We start from the raw sequence: 24,968 nt of genomic DNA, 5'->3' as shown, positions 1-24,968 counted from the left end.
GTAAGTGACACATTGCTGGAACCAGGGCCTCTGCCCCTACATCACACTGCTCCCAGATGGAATAGAGAAAAAATCTGGTAAGAAATTCTCTTTAAACTAATTCTAAAGTTCTTTCATGGCTAGATGCAAAGTACTTGAAAAAACAGGTGGGACCACCACAAAAAGTTGAAGACTGTGCTCAGCTTTCCAGCAGTTCCACAACCAATGAGGTTGAGCGTGCACCCCATTCCATACAGAGATCTGCAGAGTCCAGTCTCTGTGTTTCGGACCCCTGCTCCCAGGATCACTGAGGGTCCCAGGAGTGGGACTCTCGGCAATAAGTAATTTACGATCTTTAACCCTTCGCGTTTACCTCTAGGGTTATTCTTTCCATTGTGGCGTAGTAAGTATAGGGCACATACACAGTACATTCTGTATGGCTGCCTTGGTAAGTGGACTGCTCAGTGCCCAATGTCAGGGGGCATGGGACAGTATGCCAGGAGGACCATCTGTGGCCTTAGATCTCATGCATGTGACAGCTGAGGAGACGGTATATATATATATATATATATACCACTGTGGTGGTGCCGCATCAGAGTCACTTCTCGGTGGCGATGAGCTCAGGGACACAGCATATGAAGTAGACCCCAGAGTGTCTGCTCTGGGGGTCCACATGAGATGTGACCCATGTGGAGGTGCAGGACAGCCCCACAGTGCAGAGCAGGTAGCGCTGTGCGCACATATGCCAGGCTGTCGGCCTCCAGCAGGGGGCGCACTGCCGGTGACTCCGCCCTCAGTCCGCCCGCACACATATATATGGTAGCGGGGCTGGCGGTCCGCACTCTCGGGCAGAGAGAGGATGTGATTTCCCGTAGTGCGCCGCCCGTCCCTCACGATACTGGTTACAGCCGGCATTGCACAATACACTCATATCCCCTGCTGCGCTTTTGTTGTGCGGAGCCGCCGGCAGGTCGGGGCGGAGAGTTGTGCGGAGACGTCATTTCTGCCCGGAAAACTTCTTCCACCTACACAGCAACCGGTGCCGTGAGCGGAGAAGTGGCCTGTGCCATGGACGGGAGGGCAGGACTCGGCGCTCTGCACATGTGAGACCCGGTAAGCACCGTGGCACTGCCTGCTGTGGGGACAGAAGCCACCAGCCTCGTGTGTACACAAAGTGAAGCATTTGTCCCAAGTGGCCAATCAGCGCTTAGCTTTTATATGTTGCTGGGAAGTTTGACTTTAGAAGTTGTGATGTGATTGGCTGCTGGAATGTGATTCTGTGCTGTGGTTGGCTGACTGTCAAGTGATTGTCTTTGTGTGAGAGCTGCCTTCATCTTGTGTGTGGCAAAGATAGCGGTGGGGGCGGGTTCTGCTCTTGTCAGGAGTAGATAATAAGGGGGAACAATAGAAACTGGAGCCTTGTTACTGAAGTTGCTGTCCCTTTAAGAGCAGTCTGTCCAAGGACTACTTTGGGCACTAGGAGTGGATCCCTTGCCTGAGGGTGTAGCACATTCTACATGTACAGGGTTCTGTCCTGTGACACTGGTGCACCCTGATCTGCCTTCTGTTCCCAGCCTTTATCATGGGGGTGTAATGTGTCATGGTGCTGTCACCAAGCTTCTCTCCATGTATATGCTGCACAGGGAGCTGTGGGACATTTAACCCTTGGTTGTCACCAGAAACCAAAGTGTCCTGCCTATAAAGTGACATATATTTCTTAGTCATGCAATAAGTAATCGCGGAGGTCTGCGTCCTGCCCAACAAGGTGCCACACTGTGTCTGCGGCCGTCCTAGTGATCGGTGGCCCTCAGAAGCGGTTACCTTGTCACTGACAGGACGCTCACCCTCTTGGGGACCTCTGGAAGGCTATGCTCTGGGTGTGGGATAGTTGCCATGGTGATGAGATCTTCCAGTGTGACTTGGTACCAAATTTCGGTATGTGAGGCTGCTCTTCATAATGGTGTAGAATGGAGTTGAAACTGTTCTCTTCATGGGCAATAAATACTTTTGGCGACTGTTCTGTAATCAGTGTGAATGTGACAAGATGCTTCTGTACTGCCCTTGTAGAACTTAAAGGGTGTCCCAGCCCGAGCCTCTCCATAGCTGATGTGCTAGATCTGGGCGGGTGCTCAGCTCAACGGAGAGGTCCATGGCACCGAATAAAATGGCTGCGTACAGTGTTTAGCTTTCATCTGTGCCATGGGCTCAGTGAGGAGAAACGGGGCACGTGCTCTACCTCCTATGTAAAGGTTGGAGGGGGATCCAGGATGGGTCCGCTGATCCTTTCGGCCGTACGTGTGTAATCCATTCTCTATATGTTCCCCTTCATTCATTAGTACCTCTCACAGCTCAGATGGATCCGGTCCTGTTGGTTCTTGGCAGCCCGGCTCCTTGTTCTTCACCACAAGTATTGCTCAGATGGCCCGGTGCAGAATGTTTTACCCAAAATGACTTGCAGATGTACGTTTCTTCACAATTATTAAAATGTTCTCCAAACCTGAAGAGAACGTCACGGTTACTGGAGCACAAAGATACTACAATTTGCTGTAATCAGTATTTTTTTTTTTTTCTTAATCTGGCAGTTAAATCTTGGGGGGTGTCTTCTCTAGATATACCCCCTGTATACTATATACTAAATCTGATGGAATTTAACCTCCAAAACATGTTGTTAAAGTAGTGTGTACACTGCCGTTTGACGTTACTTTTTGGTGGAGTCTACTCTATGACCTGTTTTACCCGGGTATACGAGGTGTACTGTACCTTGGTTCACCCCTGTGAGCATGCACAGGTAAAGCCAGGGAGGAAGAGGGTTAGTGTCACGGTCTTCAGTTAAAAATGCCATATTTATTAGAGAAGTATTGAGTTGCAACTCTAATATCAAAGATATCTAGGAAACGCGTTTCAGACATGTATCTGTAATGACTAACTGTGAAACAGTTAACTAACTGAAACGTAAGTTTGTGTGTAGGCTCGTGTTCACACTGGCCACCAAACACACAAAACCTAAGACCAAACTCATTAAAGTAAATAGCGTGCTAAAATAATATGGGGTACTTGGTTAACATAATTTTTATCAAACAAGCCATCCCACCACGTCAAGGTGACCTCTATTCGAGACGGTCCTAACCTCTAGTATTAAAACCTTACCATAAGCCAAGTGACGTAAATGAATAAGGGCTGAGAAGGACCGAGACCTGGCTAATGGACACCCAGACATGGGGAAACTATACGGATGTAATGTCTAGCTGAAGGTGGCAGTCTGAAACGCGTTTGATAACTTTGGTATTGGTGTTGCGACTTTATTAATACTTGCCGAATGTGTTATTTTAACAACAGGGAATGAAGAAGTTGATCCAGGCAAATTTCGTAGCATTTCTTGTAGTCCTCTGATACCAAGGACCAGACGGACCTTAGCCTTTATACTCCTTAGTTGAAAGGGTCATTAGAGAACGGTGTGCCGAATGTACATCTCGTGTATAGTCAGCTCCCATAATAAGGGCATACTACTATGGTGGAAGGAGGTCAGGAGATGAAATCCTGAATGTACAAGGTTTGTGGGGACGAAGGATCATAAATCTGAACCAAACAGTTAGCATTATTGTTCGTGGCACATCCCGTCTCCACGGAATGTTGGGGCACTTCTGCCCCTCCAGTATGTAGATGAGGCTATATAGTAAATTAGAAAATTGCTTTAGATGCTCTGTCAGTACTGGCTCTATGCCAGTCCTCAAGGAAACCATTACAACTCATGACTCGTGGTCCAGTCGCTTTGTGTAGTTTCATTAAACAAGGCATAACTAACTTTAATGTCAGCCATGCCTGCATGTCGTCTTCTGTCTCTAACGTCTAACAAGACTGACCCTGGGAGTTCACAATCTGTCAAAAAAAAATAAAAATCTTGCCTGGTGAATCAGAGGGTTTTTATTTTAACTTTAGCTATGCAGTAGAAGAAAACTGAAAATATATATATCATTTTTTTTTCATTTTTTCTTGGCTGTGGCTTGTTCCCAAGAAAGTAGCTAGAATACAGAACTGATATGCTGTCCTGGTCATTCCTTCTAAGAAATGTATGCATAAATTGGCAGCCATTCTGAAGGTCAGTGGTCTGTCCCTACAGTCTGGCACTGAATGGATGATGCCGCCTGTGTAGGGTCACATCACCTACACCCAATCTCTTACTGAATGATAACTAGCCAGGAGGAATAATGGAGGAACAGAGGTTTAAGAAAGTGCTCCTTAATTGTGACATCATTTGTTGTGGTTACTAAAATGGGCCATGCCTGCTTTCCTAACAGGCCCTGTGTGGCCCATCTAGTGTCATGATGCCCCTTTTATCGTCTGTCTGAACGACGCCTTACTGATGTGCTAACTATGTAGGTAGGTATGTATGATACGGTATATGAAGATGCACTTTTTCCCAAAAAATGTGGGAGGAAAATGGTCGGTGCGTCTTATAGTCCGAATGCAGGCTTACCGGGGGTTGTGGCAGGGGAACCGGCGGCAGAGGTGTGGCGATACTGAGGCTTGGTGTCAGCATTGTGGAGTGCACCTGAGCAGGGTCCCTTCCTCAGGATTCCGGCAGCAGAAACATGGCGACGCCGCAGCCCGGTGTCCACGGTGACCAAAGCAGAGTGCATCACCGGTTTCCCTGGGTCCATCTTCCTAAAGAGGTGGTGCGTGCGCAGATTGAGATCTCTGCGGCCCTCGGCTTCAGGAAAAATGGCTGCCGGAGGCCGTGCATGCGCAAATTGAGATCCCGGTGGCCATTTTCGTGAAGCTGAGACACTGAGATCTCAATCTGCGCACTTGCGGCCTCAGGAAGATGGCTGCCAAGAAACCAGTGATGCACTCGGTTCTGCTGGCCATGGACACCAGGTCGCAGCGTCACCACATTTCTGCCGCCGGCATCCTGAGGAATGGACCATGCTCCATGCTCTGCTTCACCGCCGACACTGGACCCGCAGCATCGTACCCTAGGACTGCAGCATTGCCCCACTTTTGCTGCTGCTGGCTTCCTGAGGAAGGGACCATGCCTCCTGTGGCCACGCACATTCACACGCACCTCACATAATTAAATTCACTTTTTTGAAGATATTCTATTTCAGTTCTTCAATACAAAAATTGAACCTCCATGCCACACCACATTGATGCAGTAACTGATGTAAAAGTAGCCCCGACCAAGTATTGAGTGCATTTCCTGAACATACATTTCAGTAGGCCAACATTTCAGATTTTAAAATCATTTATCAAGCTGGTGTTATAAAGTATTCTAATTTACTGAGATAATGACTTTTGGGTTTTCATTGGCTGTAAGCCATAATCATCAACATTAACAGAAATAACCACGTGAAATAGATCACTCTGTTTGTAATTCCTCTATATAATGAGTTTCACTTTTTGTATTGAAGAACTGCAATAAATTCACACTTTGATGATATTCTAATTTTGTGAGGCGCATATGTGTGTAATATAAAATATATAATATAATTTTGCAGCTTTCATTTCAGCACAATTTACCCTTTGCAGCCTCTTTAATATCAATTATAGCATAAATATCATTTCCGCTAATTAGTTATGTACTTGTCCCAATCTCTAGGGACAATGTGTACTAACTTTTTGTACGAGTAAACTTTACACAAGACGCACGCCTAAAAATAAAGCTGTAGGACAGTACAAGAATGCATGTCACCTTCTCCTAAGAGGAAACCATTGCCATTTCCCTTTAATAATTAATTAAATTTTATTCGGTCGTCCATGACAGCACCACCTGAGAGAGGGGATCCGCCCTTTAGGAACAGGAAACCTACAGATACAAAAAAGGGTGGCACCTCTCCCACGCATCAGTTGGTTTCCTGTTCCTAACAAGGACAGAACTCCCTACAGATCGTCCGTCATGGATAACTGAAGACCCAGGCCAGCGGACCGGCTCAGGTAGCGGGGGGTTCTCCTACCTCGGTCTCGCTGGGAGCCCTGGATGCGCCACGGTGGGTCCGGGTAGGATTTCCACGGCAGTGGTAAGAGCAGGCGGAGACAGGGTCCGGCGGATGCCTTCTCCATGGGACCGGTGAGGTAAGTGGGGTCCCCCTGTGTCTCCTTCCCCGGAGCGGTCCGTTCGGGCGGGCGCGGCCGGCGGTGTCCCACAAGGGAGCGACGGTTCCGAGCCGGCGGCGCGGTGCTAGCCCCTTGCCGCGCGTCCCCGCGCGCGGCGGAAGTGACGCGGCGGAGGGGGCGGGGCCTAGCGCCGAAACCGGAAGTCGGATGCCGGTCGACTTCCGGTTGTGGAGGACACGCGCCGATGCGCGCCCGCCGCCTGGCGGGCCTGAAGGGGAGGGGGAGGATCGCAGAGCCGTCCAATGGGGGGCCCGAACACCGGACGCAGTGCCTGCTGATCCCGAGGGGAAGCCTTCTTAATGCAGAAGGCATTGCTGCTGAGGTGCTTCTGGAGGTCCAGCGATGGACACAACAGAAGCCCCCATGGACCCACAAGAGGTGCAGCCCGTGGCAAAGCACCCCAGTGACCAGCCTAAGAGGCGGAAGGAAGTGGACAGAGCCACAGTAGCTCCTCTAGGCCAAAGGATCCTCCTGCAGCCCCCCGTGATCCGGTACCTATCCTCATCTGCAAGGGTAAGAGATCTGCGAGAATGTACCCTGATGCAGTGTCCCTTTATATTTTTTTGATTCTCAGGGGAAGAAGGCCACAGGGAAACAGAAGCACAAGGAATGTGCCCTCCGTAGTTGCCCCTTACCAGATGGTCACCCTAAGAGATTGTCAGTCTTGCGTGAGACAGACGGTAGGGACGGAGATGAGGGGTAGAACGTGAGTGGAGTTTCAGACTCTTACACTCTTCCCTATTTATGCAGGTAGCGGAAGAAGCTCCAAGCTTCGCTACGGACCTGAGGCAATTAATCAGGATGGAAATAAAAGCCCTATCAAAAGAAGATTCTTCAAAAAGAGGACGGGCTACTGTTTCAGGCTCAGACTCTTCAGTCGGCCCTAGGAGGGAAGATATCTCCTCAGAGTCCTCGGCCTCCTCTTCTTCCTCCGAAGAAGATTCCAGCCGGTTCTGTTTTCCCTTGGACCATATGGATAAATTAATTAAAACCATAAGGTCAACCATGGGGGTAGAAGAAAAAAAGACAGAACTGTCTGCTCAGGACATTATGTTCGGGGGTCTAGACCCCAGAAAGCAGAGGACCTTTCCGTTAAACGAAAAAGTCCAGAACCTGATAGACAGGGAGTGGAAAAAAACGAAAAAAAGGGGTTCTATGCCGCCTGCTTTCAAGCGGAGGTACCCCTTTGAGGACCCAATAGTAAGTCGATGGGATAAGGCCCCCAAGCTGGATGCCGCGGTAGCTAAGGCCTCCAAAAAGTCATCTATACCCTTCGACGATATGGCCTCCCTTAAAGACCCCCTAGATAAAAAGGCAGATTCCTTTTTAAGGGGCACTTGGGAGATGTCAGCAGGCGCCCTAAGGCCAGCAATAGCAGCCACGTGCGCAGCCAGATCCATGATGGTCTGGCTGGATCAATTGGACTCCCAGCTAAAGGATGGGACCTCGCGAGCTTCCATCCGTAAGTCTCTTCCAATTATCCAAAATGCTGCTGCCTTTCTGGCAGATGCCTCGGCAGACTCTGTAAGAATGGTGGCCAGGTCTGCAAGCTTGTCTAATTCGGCCCGAAGAGCCCTCTGGTTGAAATGCTGGCCGGGAGATATCCAAGCCAGGTCCCGTCTCTGTTCTATCCCCTGTGAGGGTGAATACTTGTTCGGCCCCGTCCTAGACGAACTGTTAGAGAAAGCCGGGGACGAGAAAAAGAAATTTCAAAGTCTGCCGAATATATCCTGGAGACGTCCCTTTTCTAGGAAAGGGTATTCCCGCAGGAGGCAGGCCAGAGATCAGAACAGATGGGACAACAAGAAAACCAGAGGTACGGGCTTCATGTTCGGAGGAGGGGGGCGCCAAGAAGGTCCATCACGGGATAATAAGAAACCGCCCCAATGACTAGTGGCTCCGGTAGGAGGAAGATTATCTGCCTTCTACCCGGCCTGGGCCAGAATCTCAAATAGCAGCTGGATACGGGGGGGTAATAGCTACAGGACTGCACCTAGCGTTCTCCTGCGTTCCCCAAGACCGGTTCAAGGTAACTCCGCTCAAATCTTCCCCGCTAGAACAAGCTGCCCTGGAAACCGAGGTCCTCGAGCTACTGGACAAAAAAGTCCTGACGAGAGTTCCAGAGGGGGAAAGGCTTCTATTCCCCCCTGTTCTTGGTCCGTAAACCGGACGACTCATTTAGGGCTATATTTAATCTCAAAGCCCTCAATAAATTTCTGGTCGTTCGACCATTTAAAATGGAAACAATTAACACCGCAATAAAAATGCTGTTTCAAAACTGCTTCATGGTGGTCCTAGATCTGAAAGACGCGTGCTACAATATACCCATATGTCTAGCTCACCAACCTTTCCTTAGACTGGCGGTTCAGTTGGAGGGGTCAATCCAGCACTTCCAGTACGCGGCCTTACCCTTCGGGGTGGCAGTTGCACCCCGAGTATTCACCAAAGTGATGGCCCATCTGCGCGAATTAAATATTCTAGTTGTTCCCTATCTAGATGACCTCCTTATAATAGGCAGTTCAGCCGAGCAATGTTTAGAACAGTTACAGAAAACAACGGCGGCTCTACAGCGGTTGGGATGGTTACTTAATATCAAAAAATCCCGTTTGCAGCCATTAAAAATTCAACAATTTTTAGGCCTAACCCTAGATTCTAAAAAACAGGAATGCCGTCTGCCCCCAGAGAAGCTGCTGCACCTACATGGCCGGGTCCTGAACGCTTTCAACAACCCCTCCATGTCCCTCAGGAAAGCCATGTCCCTGTTGGGTTCCCTCTCGTCCTGCATTCCCGTGGTCCAGTGGGCCCAAGTTTATACGAGAACTCTACAGGGCGAAGTTTTGTGGTATCAAGGATTCTTGGAGATAACTTAGAAGGTCGACTGACCTTATCCAGAAACACAATAGAGTCCCTGGAATGGTGGCTAGAAAGAAATAACTTGTCTAGAGGGGTCCCTTGGGAGTATAACATTACCCGCGTGGTCACCACGGATGCAAGTCCTTCCGGTTGGGGGGCGCATATGGAGGGAGTTCTGGTCCAGGGCCTATGGGAACGGGATCAAATACAAATGTCTTCTAATTTAAAAGAATTGACAGCGGTAGCACACGCAGCTAAAGAGCTCCTTATGTATCTACAGGGCCATCACGTACGAGTTCTCTCGGACAATCGAGTGGCCGTGGCCTATATCAATCACCAAGGCGGAACTCGATCCAAAACTCTGATGAATGTGGCAGGACAGTTGTTCCAGCTAGCGGAGCGGCATTTTTTATCTCTCACGGCTCTTCACATAAGAGGGAAAGAAAACGTCGCGGCAGATTTCCTAAGCCGCAATCTGTTAAAACTGGGAGAGTGGACCTTAAACACCTCCATTTTTGTTCAGCTCGTACAGAGATGGGGTCAACCAGAGGTGGATCTATTCGCCACCAAAGAGAACTCAAAAACGAGACAGTTTTGCTCCCTAAACCCCAGGGAGATTCCTCTGGCAGTAGATGCGCTACTGATAAAATGGGACTTCAGGCTAGCCTATGCCTTTCCTCCCCTATCTCTACTTCCTCTGGTGTTGAGGAAGATCAGGAAGGACAAGGCAAGAGTCATAGTCATTGCCCCGTTCTGGCCCAGAAGAGCATGGTTCTCGAACCTCAGGATCATGTCGATAGACGATCCTTGGGTTCTCCCGGACATCCCGGACCTTCTGTCCCAGGGCCCGGTCTTCCACCCTCAGGTGGCTGGCCTACATCTCACGGCGTGGAATTTGAGCGGTCACTCCTAAAGGGTAAAGGTTTCTCCCCAGACCTAATTGACACTACTAAAAAGTAGGAAAGTGGTGACAACTAAGATTTACGTCAGAATTTGGAAAAGATTCCTCCAAAGCTCAAATATAAATAATGACGATTCCGTCCCTATAGGCCAGATCTTGGAATTTTTACAAAAAGGGCTGGACCTGGGTCTCTCCACCAGTACCCTTAAAGTACAGGTATCTGCCTTAAGGGCCCTCTTTAGCTGCAACATCGCAGCTAATTACTGGGTCAATAGGTTTATCAAAGCAGCAAGTAGGTCCAGACCAATAGTAAAGAATACTCACACCATGGGATTTAAACCTAGTCCTCACAGATATGACAGAAGTGCCATTTGAGCCCATCTCGTCAGCCTCTATTAGGAGCCTGTCCCTCAAGATAGCTTTCCTGATAGCCATAACGTCAGCCCGTAGGGTAAGCGACATTCAGGCATTGTCTAGGCGCCCACCTTTTCTTCAGGTAAAAGAGGATAGGGTAATACTTAGACCTGACCCAGTGTATTTACCAAAAGTAGCCTCCAGCTTTCATAGGTCACAGGAAATAGTCCACCCATCCTTCCTCCCTAAGACAACTAATGAGAAGGAGGAGAAGCTACACACTTTAGATGTTAGGAGATGCCTCTTAGAGTATCTAGCGGCTACCGATCCCTGGAAGAAGGACAATGCCCTCTTTGTCTCCTACCAAGGCCCTAGGAAAGGTCTTGGGGTGTCCAAAAGTACTCTAGCCAGATGGATTAGAGAAGCAATCTCGTTAGCTTATACCTCAAAAGGTAGAGTAGCTCCGGAGAAATTGAAGGCGCATTCCACCAGAGCCATGGCGACCTTGTGGGCCGAGAGATCGGAAGTCTCCATCGACCAGATTTGTAAAGCGGCCACTTGGTCCTCTCCGAGCACTTTTTATAGTCATTATAGGCTAGACTTGGGTGCTTCTGCAGACCTCTCCTTCGGTATCAGGGTTTTGCAGGCTGTAGTCCCCCCCCCCCCCCCCCCTAAAGTAGTGATTACTCTCTGTAATTCTCTCAGGTGGTGCTGTCATGGACGACCGAATAAAGTCTTAGTTACTCACCGGTTAACGGTATTTTTCGGAGTCCATGACAGCACCCGTATATTCTCTCCCTTAAATTTAATTGGGGTGTGCACGTCTATTTCTTGTATGCTCACTGGTGATAAAAGTTTATAATTGTAAAGAATACTGTACATAAATCATGCATTAACCTTGGAAGTCCTCTTGTGCTCTGTAATCCAACTGATGCGTGGGAGAGGTGCCACCCTTTTTGTATCTGTAGGTTTCCTGTTCCTAAAGGGCGGATCCCCTCTCTCAGGTGGTGCTGTCATGGACTCCGAAAAATACCGTTAACCGGTGAGTAAGACTTTCAACCTCAGGAAATGACTCTGTAATTTATGGGTTATTGAGGCACGTTCTGTACAAGGAGTCATGCCTGATATCCTCCATTATCCCGTACCTTACTAAAGAACGATTCCCAACAGATAAGATATACCGTATATATAATCTGTTATCTCAATTATGTATTGTAAGTGGATTGCTGTTCACCATCTTCCACGGTTTCTGGCAACACTTCAGTCCATTTCTAGGTTGTCAAAAAGAGGAAAAAAGAAACTACTTAATAATGTGCACACCAGAATCCTAGAAAAACATATCAATGTTTATTAGCAAACAGCAAAAAAGTGAAGAGACTTCTCAGGTCTAACGCGGAGTCCGTCTAACGCAGGCTGGCAACTAGCGGTGGACACCGCGTTAGACCTGAGCAGTCCATTCACTTGCTAACGACTGCACCTCGCAAGACATACTCTGGTGCATGAATAGCACCATTATTAATATAAGGTATCCTTTCTTATGAGAGTGATTTACCAAACATGGAATATTAAGCTCTTGGGGATGACGTGCTCTGTTCTCCCTTATTATCTACTTACCAACCATAGCGGTCAGTACACTGATGAAGGTCAATCAAGACCAAAACGTCTGGATTTTGTACGACTGACTGTATATTAACACATCACTGTATTCATCCATTTGAGTGCCAAGTTTTATGTACTGTATACCTCAGATGGTGATGGCCGAGAGGGTTTCCTTTTAGGTATTTTTAATGTTTTCTAATGAACATTGATATGGCTTTCTAGGATTCTGGTGTGCACATTAAGTATCTTTTTTTTTTTTTTTTTTTTTTACTTTTTGCCACAGTCTTCATGTTTAACTGCTTTACGTAGCACCCGTGTTGCACAAAGATTATCAATGTAGTGCGCTCTACCCCTTTCATTAGTCCTCTTCTAGGTCACATGGCCTCAATCAGACTCTCCTCACCACACAGGGGTTTGTGGGCCTGAAGGCCCTTTCAGGGGCTCCATAGGCTTACACTGAGGAAGTGGCACCACCCCACCCGATCCTTGTGTGAGCTGGCATTGAAAACTAGCACTCACGTGGTCTAGAAGAGAGGAGCGATGTGGGAAAATGGCGATCGGTGAATAGATTACCGCACTTGCATTACACTGACAAAATTAGGGGGAATAAATTTGAGTGCTTCTTTATAGATCACAGGCTCTGGTCACATTGTGGTTTTTGCCTTCCATTTAATGGTACACCGAATGCTCCTGCTGCAGTGTCACTGAACGCCCTTTATCCCCATGGCAGAGAGGGGGGTGCGTCTGGCACCTTCAAAAATGACCTGTTTCCAGCTGCGGATACCGTCGATCAACTCCATTCCTGGCATTGGCCACTAAACAATTCCACTCCATACACTGTGTGCACCCAGTCACTACTGGAGCTGGTAACCAGTGTCTGCCTTGTCTTGTATGCAGACCATTTGTTTTCTGGCAAACATGATGTGTACACCAGATAATATAATCTGATGTATGCTGCCCTATGGAATTACAGCCACTCAAATGTGTAACGCTTGTCTACAGGCTCCACCACTGACTCCAAGACATTTTGGAAGCTAGCAGATCTGTTTTCTGATGCTCTTGAAACCTTTCAGTGTAGGTCCTTTCACCCTATTGACTTTAAAGGAAATTTGCAATGTAATCTGTATAATGTAGGGTCAATGATGTATCACTTGCTGTACTGTTGATAAAGCAGATTTTATTAGCAGGAGATTATCACTGGAGAACTGGTAAAGCTGCTGTCATGTAGCTAACCCCACCACTGATGGACACCTTTCTGTGCCACTATATATGGGTAGAAAGCTGTCACACAGTGTGGGTGGGTATATAAAGGGCTCCGTATTTGGGGAACTGCTAAATCTGTAATATAAAATAGTGATTTTTATCAAAATGACAGCAAGCAGCCCAGTAAGTGATACATTGCTGTAATCAGGGTCTCTGCTCCTACATCATGCTGATCTCGGATGTGGTAACAACCTGGTGTTTGCCAGTTGCAATCACAGCCAGCCAGAAAATGTCCTAGTACAAGGCGGCCATTCCAATGAATGGTTGGTTCTCCATGTAATACAAGCAGGGGCAGACCTATTGTTGGTGCAGCTGCATAGGGGGCTCAAGAGGTAAGGGGGCCTATTTCCATCTCCAAAACAGGTGGAATTGTGCATGATGAGGACTGCGAAGGGCCCATATATACTGTTTTTGCACAAGGGCTGTTTTCTGTCTGTGTCCGCCAATGAATACAAGGACAACTAGTGTGCAGATGTGGAGACGTCCATTTTATCTTCTAGAAAGGGAAGTCCAGGCGTATGGACTGTGGTCTTCACGGGCCGCTATTGGTGGTTATTATAGTTTGGTGCTATTGCATCTTAGATGCGTTTGTTTTTCTGGTTAATTGCTGCTAGATTTGCAGTTCAGGGTATGTATAGTTTACTTTCAAGCCTGCAGAACTGCTATGAGCAATATCCTGTGGAAATGAGGGAAGTGCAATGAAAAGTGATGGCTGTAAAATGTACTCTTTAGTAGCTAGTGTGTTTTGGCAGAGAGGTGGGAAATAATACTCAGGTCACATGCGAGATTCTGCTGGAAGTCCAGCTTCCAACTGGTAGAATTACAATGCATGGAGTATTGGCCCCTGGATGTGTTAGATGGGTCCTATCAGTATACCTGATTATACCTGTGACTTTTTTCTCTGGAGTTTTAATTTCTTCTAAATTGTAGATGCTGTACATAAGACCACACTTGTGATCTTGGGACATACCGTAACTAACTTCCAGAATTACAGGGCTTTTGTCATGTCACTGACCAGAGAAGGTGAACTTGAAGTGTGTGTGTGTCCCATGGTCCCCATAGATGGCTTTCTATTCGACACCGTCCTCCACCCCCACCCTGTATAATTGTGACAGATCGTCTTGGCCTAGCACTCCTGTTTTCTGAGAGGGCTCCTGGTGGAATCACTTGGCAGAATCCGACAAGAAAAAAGTATTGGAAATTCCTTGGGCTGGATCCTTCTGTGTCTGGAGGCCAATATACACATCAGATTGTTTGCCGATACCACTGATCTCAGCAGCCGGCTATGTGCGCACGCTGCGGATCTGCTGCGGTGTACAGTAGCATTATAACCTATGGAAAACGAAAACCGCAGTGCAGATTTTTCCGCGCAGTTTTGCTGCGGTTTTCAATCCGCAGAAAGAACGGACATGTCATTTCTCTCTGCAGATTCTGCTGCGGTTTACCATCTGCTCCATTGTAGAGATGATAAACCGCAGGGTAATCCGCAGGTCTTCTGACCTGCGGATTTTACTAAATCCGCGCAGGATTTCCCCTGTAGTTTTCACCTGCAGATATAATGGAGCAGATGAAAAACTGCTGCAGAACTGCACAAAAGAAGTGACATGCTGCAGTTTTTAATCTGCAGCATGTGCACAGCGTTTTTTGTTTTACATCACTTGCAGTTCTGCAGGGCCAAATCTGCGGCAGAACTGCACCAGAATCTGCACCGTGTGCACATACCAATTTGTATACAGGCTAAACGTGGGGAGGTAGTTATAGCCTGAGAAGTTATGTGCACACGCTGCAGATTGGTCTGCGGATTTGTATCTGCGGAAAAACCGCAGGTAAAATGACCTGCGGTTTATCACCTCTATAATGGAGGAGATGGTAAACCGCAGCAGAATCCACAGAAAAGAAGTGACATGTCATTTCTTTCTGCGGATTCAAAACCGCAGCTTTTCCGAAGTTAAAAATCTGCAGCATGTGCACAGCAGATAGTAAATCACATAGATTGACATGCTACTGTACACTGTCTGCAGAACTGCTGCAGATCCGCAGCACACATAGCCTCCCAGGTGCACCCGACCATTGCTTGCTCTGATGCCTAACTCCATTAGTGACTGTTTTGCCTCTCATACTATTCAAATTGCCTCTTTAGAGAGGAAGAGGACTCGAACTCTAGCGCCACCTACTGGAAGGAGCAATCTTGCAAGTCATTATCAATCCCTGAGGCTGTGCCCATAATCCGGAAGTAGCAGCACTTTGGACACAGTGTATGTTCGTTCTGTCTTATTAAACGCAGGTAGATCTGCTGTGATCCCTGAACCATGCGGATTTACCGCATTGAACACATTCTACTGATTACATTTGTTGCGGAGACTGGTGTCTCCTCAAGAGAAATTTACATGTCGATGTCGGTGTCCGCGGGGTAATCCACAGGCGCACATAATCGCCCAGTAGACGTGGATTTCCAGAAAGCCCTTCCAATTTGCTGTATCATCTGGCCACTGTAGGTTTGATGCTGCATAAATACACAGCGTCAAAACCGCAGCAATTCCTGACCGTGGGCACATACCCTTAGCAAGCCTTGAAATATGACTTGGGATAAAAGCCAAATTGGAATCTCAATTTGTAGACATGGTGTTCTGGGGTATTGTCCCCTCATCAGTACAAAGTATGAGATCTTATTTAACTGGGTGAGAGGCTGAGAGCTAGGGGGTAAGAGTTCAAGTCCTCTTCCTTTTCATATTTAGTTTCCAAGAGGAGCATGCAAGGCATTTAAAGTGAGTCTGTTATCAGGATTTTACTAAGTAAACTACATGCATTGTTATGTTAGCGATGTTATGGTAATTAAAATGATGCCTGGGGTGAAGTCATCTGGCTTGTGGTTGTTTAACTGAAAACTGAAAGCACAAATTAATGAGATTCTTGTGCTTCGAAGCGGCCTTTGGGGTGTCTTCATGTGATGCGCTGTTATCATAAACCATGTGGGCTCAAATGACAGGTCCCTGAACCTTCAGTGACCTGCCTCCTATTACAAATACTGCATTTGTGCGGTTAATATTGTGGTCTCTACAAACCCCTCAAAAAATGTAACTCCAGCAAAAAGGCGCCTGCGCAATAGCATCTATAGCTTGCCAATATGCTACTGCGCATGTGACAGCCAATTTTTTTTTTTTTCTCCCCCCCAACAAAACGTCCCTGGTAACTTGCCATTTAAGCCCACAAGGATGACTGAGGCCAGAGCATCAAAAAAAGATTCCCCCTCCCTGGAGCACAAGAATCTCATGAACTGAGACTACAACCACAAGACGGATTTCTTTAAGGGCAGTTTCACACGTCAGTGGCTCCGGTACGTGTAGTGACAGTTTTCTCACATACCAGAGACACTGACACACGTAGACACTTTCTAATGAATGTGTCTATGCAGATGGCAGCGTGTTTTCACGGACCGTGTGTCCGTGTGCAAAACACGCTGACATGTCTGTTTTTGTGCAACAGCACGGATCACACAGACCCATACAAGTCAACGGGTCCGTGTAAACACGTACCGCACACGGATGCTGTCCGTGTGCGATCCGTGTGTGTTTTTAAAAGTCAAAGGGTTAACATTGAAACTAATTTTTCCAAAACACGGACAGCATACGGACAGCACACACGGACATATGGATAGGACACGGATAGCTCCGGTACCGGAATTATCTGGACGTGTGAAACTGCCCTAACCCAGGTATAATTTTAATCAGTATAATGGTGCCAACCTGACACTGTGTAGGTTATTTATAGCGAACCAGTCATCAAGCTTTTTTGCCAAGTCTCCACATACTGGCATGTCACTCTACAAGGAGAAGCCATACCCATTAGACCTCTCCCACTGATGCAAGTGCCATCTGGACTCCTGTAGATGAAGAATAAATGGCGGTCGATGCTTGCCCATCAGTTTAGAGAAGCACTTTTTCACTTGCGATATACTTTCCTTGTATAAATCACTTGATGTAAGCAATCCTGCACGTGACTAGTTGAGTGGGGCTCCTGGGGACTACCTGTGAAGCAGCATGTGGTGTACATTTACTTGTGAGTATTTCCGCCGTACCATGTACCTCTTGTGACATGACCATATTGTTTTCCTGAAAACAAGTGAGACTTATTAGACACAGTGCTCTGCCAATATGTAAGGCATTAGACCTGCTACATGTAATTGTCTGCGGCCATCATCCTAACAGCTGGTTGTACACACTGTCTCTGGCGACTGTATAAATGGGGTGTCTCCTGAGGCCCAGCATTTGTGGTAGGAGATGTGATAAAACCATCAGATCAGGAAACTGTGCTATGAAGGAAGTGTTCCCCTCTGACTTTGCTGTCCCTCAGCAGGTTATTAGATTGACAAGCTAGAAATAAAAGCTGCTCCTGCTGCCCTGACCCAGGCCCAGAATGAGACCCTTGTGGAAAGACAAGCTAATGGAAAATGCTCAAATTTGAGCTGCTGCGTGGAAGGCCAGTGCCGGTGTTGATTACAACCACAGAGCGCATTCCCGACTTGTGCCTCCCCTTATCCTCATGCTAACTCTTCCCACAAGTCTACACTAAAGCTCAATTCCTGTAATGTACATTAATATGGTCCACTAAGAGCGTTACATGGAAAGTAGGACTGTAAAGACGGTACGAAGTTTGAATTGTGCTATATCATCTAATTGGTGGAAAGAATTCTGAAACTACATAAAAGAAACTATATAGTGTGGCGATTCTACTCACTTGGGTGCGGGAGGAGGTATCACAGGAACCGTTTCTATTTACAAGTCTGCTGGTCTAGTTCACTCCACAGGAAAACTTAAATGCAGCCCCTTACCGGCATACAGGTACAAAACACGGCATATAGGGAGTCCATTTAGCTGCAGGTTTGCGACGCTTCTCTGTCCTTGCAGGTATTACCATTGGAGGTGTAGCAACATCCACATAGCAGGTGTGAGGCAAATGGGCCCCATTTTACAAATTACAACATGAACTACCCTACCGCTAGGTGTATGTGGGCAGACCCGCTCATCTGTCAGGTTCCCATAGACCTGGCCCAGAAGCCCAAACAAGATTAACATCACTTACAGTAAACGAACTAACAATCACAGACTGGTGCAGAGGGAAGATGACCCTGCCCTTACGGGCTTACATGCTACAGAATTATGGGGAAGGAAACAGGTCGGGGGTTGCAGTAGCTCTGATGGTGTTGAGGTGGTCGTTACAGGTTGTAAGGTGTGTGGTTTTTTTTTTTTGGTTTTTTTTTTTTTGTTAGACATGGGTTTTCAGGCTCTGTTTGAAGGATTCAAATGTGGTGGATAACCGGATGTGTTGGTGCACAGAATTCCATAGGATGGGAGATATTCGGGAGAAATCCTGGAGGCGATTGGGTGAGAGCGAATAAGCGTATAGGAGAGTAGGAGGTCTTTGGAGGACCAGAGATTGAGGGAAGATATTGAGAAATTAGTTCGGAAATATACGGAGTAGAAAGGTTATGGATGGCTTTGTAGGTCAGTGTATGTAGTTTAAACTGAATACGCTGGGAAATTGGGAGCCAGTGAAGGGATTTGCTAAGAGAAGAAACAGGAGTGTAGCGAGGAGAGAGACTGACTAGTCGGGCAGCAGAGTTAAGGATGGACTGGAGGGGTATGAGAGTGTTAGAAAGTAGGCCACAGAGGAGGATGTTGCAGTAGTCGTGGTGGGAGATGATTAGGGCATGCACAAGCATTTTGGTAGAGTGAAGGTTGAGGAAAGGACGGCTTACTGATAAATACATTACCTATACTGTAGTTACGTGATACTTTGTATACAAAAATACCACTCTGCTGGCTTAATTTTTGTTATGGTCAATGTAAAAAGTAAATAGAGTGCAGCAGGATAGATGCAGACACTCCCGAAAGAATCACTCATCAGACCAGCTTAGACCTCAAAATGTAGTTTTAACATTGGGAACTTCGTGCCAATGGTAGACTTGCTTACACACAAATCTACATCTGTCAGTCTCCTTGTGTTCCTCTGCAGCCAAGTGCAGCGGTTGGCTCCCTGTGGTGACCAGAAGCAGCCACAACGCTTGGGCTCTGAAGCAAAGTAATGCCAGTGGTACTACCTGATCTGTGTATGACAGTCCAACCCTTATTACTTTATTGTTGGATCTTTTGAGGGTTTCTGGCTTCCTTGATGAAGGGTCCTGCTGTATGCTATTCACTTTTCGTGTATATATATATATATATATATATATATATATATATATATATATATATATATATATATATATATTATTATTTTTTTTTTTTTTTTTGTGTGTAACTAGTGCTTATTTTTGGATTAGGGCTTGTATTTCTAGCATACTCCAAAAATCCTGAAAAATCATAATGGGGAATATATTCAGGGTAGGTTTTATTTTCAGTGTAACACGGAGATATATATTTTAGTTGGTTATGGGTAAAGACGATGGCTTTATAGTTGGGTTCATAAATAAACCCAATGTCTGTTTTATTTGCATGCTTAAAGGGAATCTGTCATCTCATTTTTCCGATATGAGATGTGGCCACCTACAGCATTCTGTAATGCTGTAGATAAGCCCTCGATGTAACCTGAAAGATAAGAAAAACGAGTTAGATTATATTCACCCGGGGTATGGTCTGGTCCGGCGATTCCCATCTTCTAGCGATGACTTCCTCCTCCTTACTTCTGCCGCGGCTCCTGTGCAGGTGTACTATATCTGCTGTGCTGAGGGCAGAGCAGAGTACTGCTGTGCGCAGGCGCTGGGAAAGGTCAGAGGTCCGGCGCCTGCGCACTGCAGTACTTTAGTCTGCCCTCAACAGGGCAGATATAGTACGCCTGCGCAGGAGCCGCGGCAGAAGTAAGGAGGAGGACGTCATCGCTAGAGGATGGGAGGTGCCGGACCAGACTGCGACACCCATCAGACCCTGACACAACTCTGGGTGAGTATGATCTAACTCGTAATGCTGTAGATAAGCGACCCGACGTAACCTGAAAGATAAGAAAATCAAGTCCCTGATGGTGGTGGCCTCCTCTCATAGGGCAAATATGAGATGACAGATTCCCTTTTAAAGGTGTTTTAAACTACTTAAGTAATGATGACCTAGAAGTCATCAGATTGGTGAGGTCTGACACCCAGCACCCCACTATTGGATCTTTTCATCTAGCTGGAGTTGCAAATATTGCATGAAGCAATCTTTGTACAGTGTGCTGCTCCCTTTCACTTCAATAGATGAGCTGTATGACTGACTACTGTACTGGATGGAGCTGTTCTGATCTGGCTCCATTTTTTTTACATCCAATCACTGCTGGAGCGGATGACAGCTAATCGGGTGGACCCCACCAATATGATATCAAAAGATGAGGCGTATAACCCTGAAAACACACTTCTCAATGAAGACTCGCCCATTTACTGCTAGGTATGTCTGGGATGAGCAGTGGTGGGTCATCCTGTACCTTGATGTCCTGCTGTATAACGTGCAGAAAAGATCCTGGGATCTAGGTGACCTCTCTGTGGGGCATCACTCTAAATTACACTCTGATCTCCATTGATGTTTGCTTTGCAGCCTATATCTGCTTATGGAAAAATATAAAGGAAGAGGTCAAATCATGTCTAATTTCCTGTTAATTTCAAGAAATGACTGCTGAGCCATCATTTTCACATTGATTTTTGGAAAAATAACCCTAAATAAGTAATGAGTCACTATGCATGGGCTGGGAAAACAAGTGTTCCTTCTAATGAAGGAAAGCACGTGATCAATATATGCGCAGAGTAGCACTTAAAAATAGAGCATGAACTGGGCTCTCCACATCCCTGGGAATATGAGCATAGACATTACTAATTGTAGGATGTAGACTTCAGCTGGGGGATGGGACTGTTCTGTCAAGAGCAGATGAATGGCAGCCCCCTCCTCACGAATGCAAGCTATTATATTTTCAGTTCAACAGACTGAGGGGGGTAAAAATCAATATAAATGCGCACTATACAGGTGACATGAAGCCAGCAAATACACAAAGGCCTCTGTAATTGTGCTGAGGAAGGAATGTGAATGTTTGGACTTTCTACAAGACCAGACATATAACTATCTAAAGCAACTGTAAAGAGAACTATTTTGTAGACATATTATGTCCCTAGAATTGCTTTCCTAAACTTTGAAAAGTGTTCCAGGTGTTGGGCATCCATCACCAGTCAGTGGCCATATAGGAGGATGAAGATTGATTGGTGCAGCCAACTGTGTCCGGGGTTAGGTGCTGTCACCATACTGCACAGTAACACTATCCTTGCCACAATTGTGATGGCAGATCTCTTCTTTAAGGATGATGTATGTTTGGAAAAGGCTTGCCTATGAGCCGAAACGCATAATTTGTTTTTTTGTCTTTGGTTACTGCTTAAGTCCACGTTGACATGTTCAGTATTTGGTGAGTATTTTACCTCAGTATTTATAAGCCAAAACCAGGAGAGGAACAATCTGAGGAAAAGTATAATAGAAACACGTCACCACTTCTGGATTTATCACCCACTCCTGGTATTTGCTTACAGATACTGAGGTAAAAAACTGACCAAATACTGAACGTGTGAATGTGGCCTTAAAATCAGTGATAGGCCATGTTCACACCTTCAGGATTTGGTGAGTATTTTACCTCAGTATCTGTAAACCAAAACCAGGAGAGGAACAATCAGAGGAAAAGTATAACAGAAACGCGTCACCACTTCTGGATTTATCACCCACTCCTGGTTTTGGCTTACAGATACTGAGGTAAAAAAACTCTCCAAATCAGGGCTGTGGAGTCGGTAAGCCAAACCTGCAACTCCGACTCCTCAATTTCCCTTACACCGACTCCGACTCCACGACTCCGACTCCGACTCCCACACATATTGCTTATATTTAAGTGAAAAATTTATTGTAGTACAATGTGAACCTCAGACATTTAATCATTTTTATGATCCAATAATCAAGATATCTAGATAGAACAGAATATATATTGGTGTACTACCCGGTTTTCATTCTTTTTGGTACAGATACGATATGGATAGACAGATATGGATAAATGGATGGATAGAGCAGATTTCTAATCTGCTTTTGCTATTGAGAACATTATCTATGAGCTCAAAAACCTTTCAGGTGATGCAGTTTTTTTAAAAAGATGATCAACTTTTGCAGCTGAAAAACGTATCCTCAAAAAACACATGAAAAACGCTGTGTGTGAATGTAGCCTTAGATCAGGAATATAACAGCCATTTATAGGACATTTCATAACTTTCCCAAACTCCTATGAAAAAATATTCAGCACATCCTGCATTGAATTACTGTACCCAATTTATTATATATTTTAGGAGTCGGTCCATTTTATACTGACTCCGATTCCGACTTCGACTCCACCAAAATGAGCACCGACTCCTACTCCACGACTCAGACTCCACAGCCCTGCTCCAAATAGTGAAGGTTGGAACATTATTTCATGTTGGACAACGAAGTGAGAGCTTGTCTTAATTTGCTTCTTACAACAACCTGTCACCTCTGCAGTGAGACTCTGGTGCCCTTCATTTGTCTCCTCTGCTGAGACTGATTCCAGTCCTCCTACATCCATGATGAGGGTACGCTGTGTCCACTCCATACCTCCTCTGGTTTTCCTGCGCTGTGAAGTCGTGGTTCAGACTTGTCTATAGTGAGTAGTGCCATGTTTGATGATGGCTAACCAGATCATTGGTGTTGATAGAGAAGGCAAATGACTAGACATGACAAATGTATAGTGAAGTTCCAGTGCTAGCCCCTTTTTGAAGGAGTTTTCCCATTTTAGGCGTTTTATGGCATCTCAACAGGTGCTCTTATCAAGAGCGTGACTCCCTTCCCCATTTTGCCAATTCCATGCTGCTGTGTCTTCCATACACTTTAAAGTGGACCTCTTTATTGCTGTCTATAGGAATTATATAAGGACATGCTCCCATATACCGCAAGTGGTGTATCTTATCAATTGGCAATAACTGCCTTGGGTGGGATTGCCTCTTCAAGACTACAATGATTTCTGATATTACAGACCCTGTTGCTGCATATCTGATATACAGGCCTACATACATATTACAGTAAAGTCAGCTGAACACTTTTTTTTTTTTTTTTTTTTTTTTTCTTCATTAACATGTCTAACGATCATGTGTTTCCATAATTCCACAATTGTTCCTTCTTGGTGTTGCAGTTTCCATATTGAGGATAAAAAACAAAACCTCATGCTACTAGTGCCAACAGGAAGCACCCGTGGACCATCGTTTGGAATTAAACCATGAATCTTCATTATTTCCCTATGTGACATAGGGTATTGTACACAGGAAGGGGTTTCATATTTTCCATAAAAATAACCATTAATAGGAATATTTGTAGGTGGGAAAGGTGTCCTGTGAAGCCGTAACCAATCTGTTATGATCTGAGAACAGGGGTGTGAAATCTCTGCAGTTGGTATGAAGGATCTTGCGATGTGTGCTGGATGCTGCAACTACTATTGGAGAGCCAAACGTGACACCAATCCATAACTGTAGACTTTCACCCAAGATTACTTATAAGTATTATGTGCATGGGATCAGTCATGGGCAGAAGCAACTAGGGTTTACTTGCACTAATCATAATATCTACCACATTTATTGGAGATTTTAACCAGAACTGCAGTGAATGTTAGCGTTTGTTTATGGATCCCGGTGATTCTGAAACTTTTTTTTTTTTTTTTTTTTTTTGTCCCATGACATATTGTACTTCATGATAGGGGGAAAATAATTTTCTTTGCCAGATCTTACTTGTTTGTGAAAAAAACAAACGGAAATTTGGCTAAAATTTTAAAAACATTGCAATTTTCAAACTTAGAATTCTTATGCTCTTAAATCAGAGAGATATGTCACCCAAAATTGTTAATAAATAACATTTCTCACTTGTCTACTTGACACCAGCACTTTTTTTTTTTTTTTTTGCTTTGTTAGGAAATTACAAGGAATATACAAAGGGTATAAAATGTTTTGTCCCTAATCTGTCTCAGAAGTCTGCAGTTATGTTATGCAGTATTCCTGCTATTTTGTATTAGGAAGGGTATAGCACCCGGGATGCTAATACATATTGGTAGAGTAGGGTAACAAATTTTAGCACCATCGTCCCCCCAACGTGTTTCCCCACGCTAGCGGCATCATCAGGGGCTGAGACATAGGCTAATGAGGTGGTTTACGCACACTGTGGGGCTCAGTAGGGAGGGGGGGGCATTTGGAAATGCAGAATTTGCTAAATTTCTTTTGAGGGTTGAGCAGCCACTTAGCTTTTCCAGAGCCTTTGTGCTACCAGTAACGTGGAAGCCACCTATATTTCCACTGACAGATGACGAACCTGAGTGAGGGCTTACTTTTTCTTGTGGATTGCGGTGAAGCTTTTATTGTAAACTCTTACATAACATTTAGGATCCCTTTTATCCGGCACTCTACACTGAGCACTTACTTTGGGGTTTCCATCTAATTCTCCAAGTGGCATGAGATGTAACCCCCGATGGATCCATTCACTATTATGAGGCAGCAGAGTTACTTTGGCCTCTGTTCAGCGGTGTCCTTCTTTTTAAAGGTGGCTGACAGCACTTCTCTGCAATCCTAAAAAGACTGACACCACTGGATCACAGGTCAGACTACGTCCACAGGGCCTCCATTATATGGAATCTTCTCCTGGAGGTTCCATCTGAATCGCATATTTCAGAGATTTACATAGAAGCCCCAGTCTAAGGCCAGGATCAGGCATCGCACTACTGTGTGTGATGCGAGAAACTCTCATGAGTCTCTCGCATCAACGCACGGCGCTACCACCAGCACTGAGACACAGAGCCGCAGCTGCATAAAAATGCATGCAGCTCCAGTCCGAGTGCCAGCATCAGTGCCGGGTGTTGATGCGAGAGACTCGTG

General features: G+C 45.8%; 1 protein-coding gene across 2 annotated transcripts in view; it reads left to right on the top strand.

Annotated features, from left to right (window-relative positions):
• Positions 1 to 821: 821 nt before the first annotated feature.
• Positions 822 to 24,968, top strand: part of CEMIP2 (cell migration inducing hyaluronidase 2) — a 164,977-nt gene continuing 140,830 nt past the window's right edge. For both annotated transcript variants that reach the window (XM_073543730.1, XM_073543731.1), the window contains exon 1: positions 822 to 1,092. The gene's annotated coding sequence lies outside the window, so the exon portion shown is untranslated. The remainder of the gene's footprint in view (positions 1,093 to 24,968) is intronic.

Source organism: Dendrobates tinctorius, unplaced genomic scaffold (genome assembly GCF_039654945.1).
Source record: "Dendrobates tinctorius isolate UK_male_01 unplaced genomic scaffold, ASM3965494v1 ptg000134l, whole genome shotgun sequence".
NCBI classification, from domain to species: Eukaryota; Metazoa; Chordata; class Amphibia; order Anura; family Dendrobatidae; genus Dendrobates; species Dendrobates tinctorius.
The sequence above is the reverse complement of the archived record's forward strand: the minus strand, read 5'-3'. Positions and strand labels throughout refer to the sequence as shown.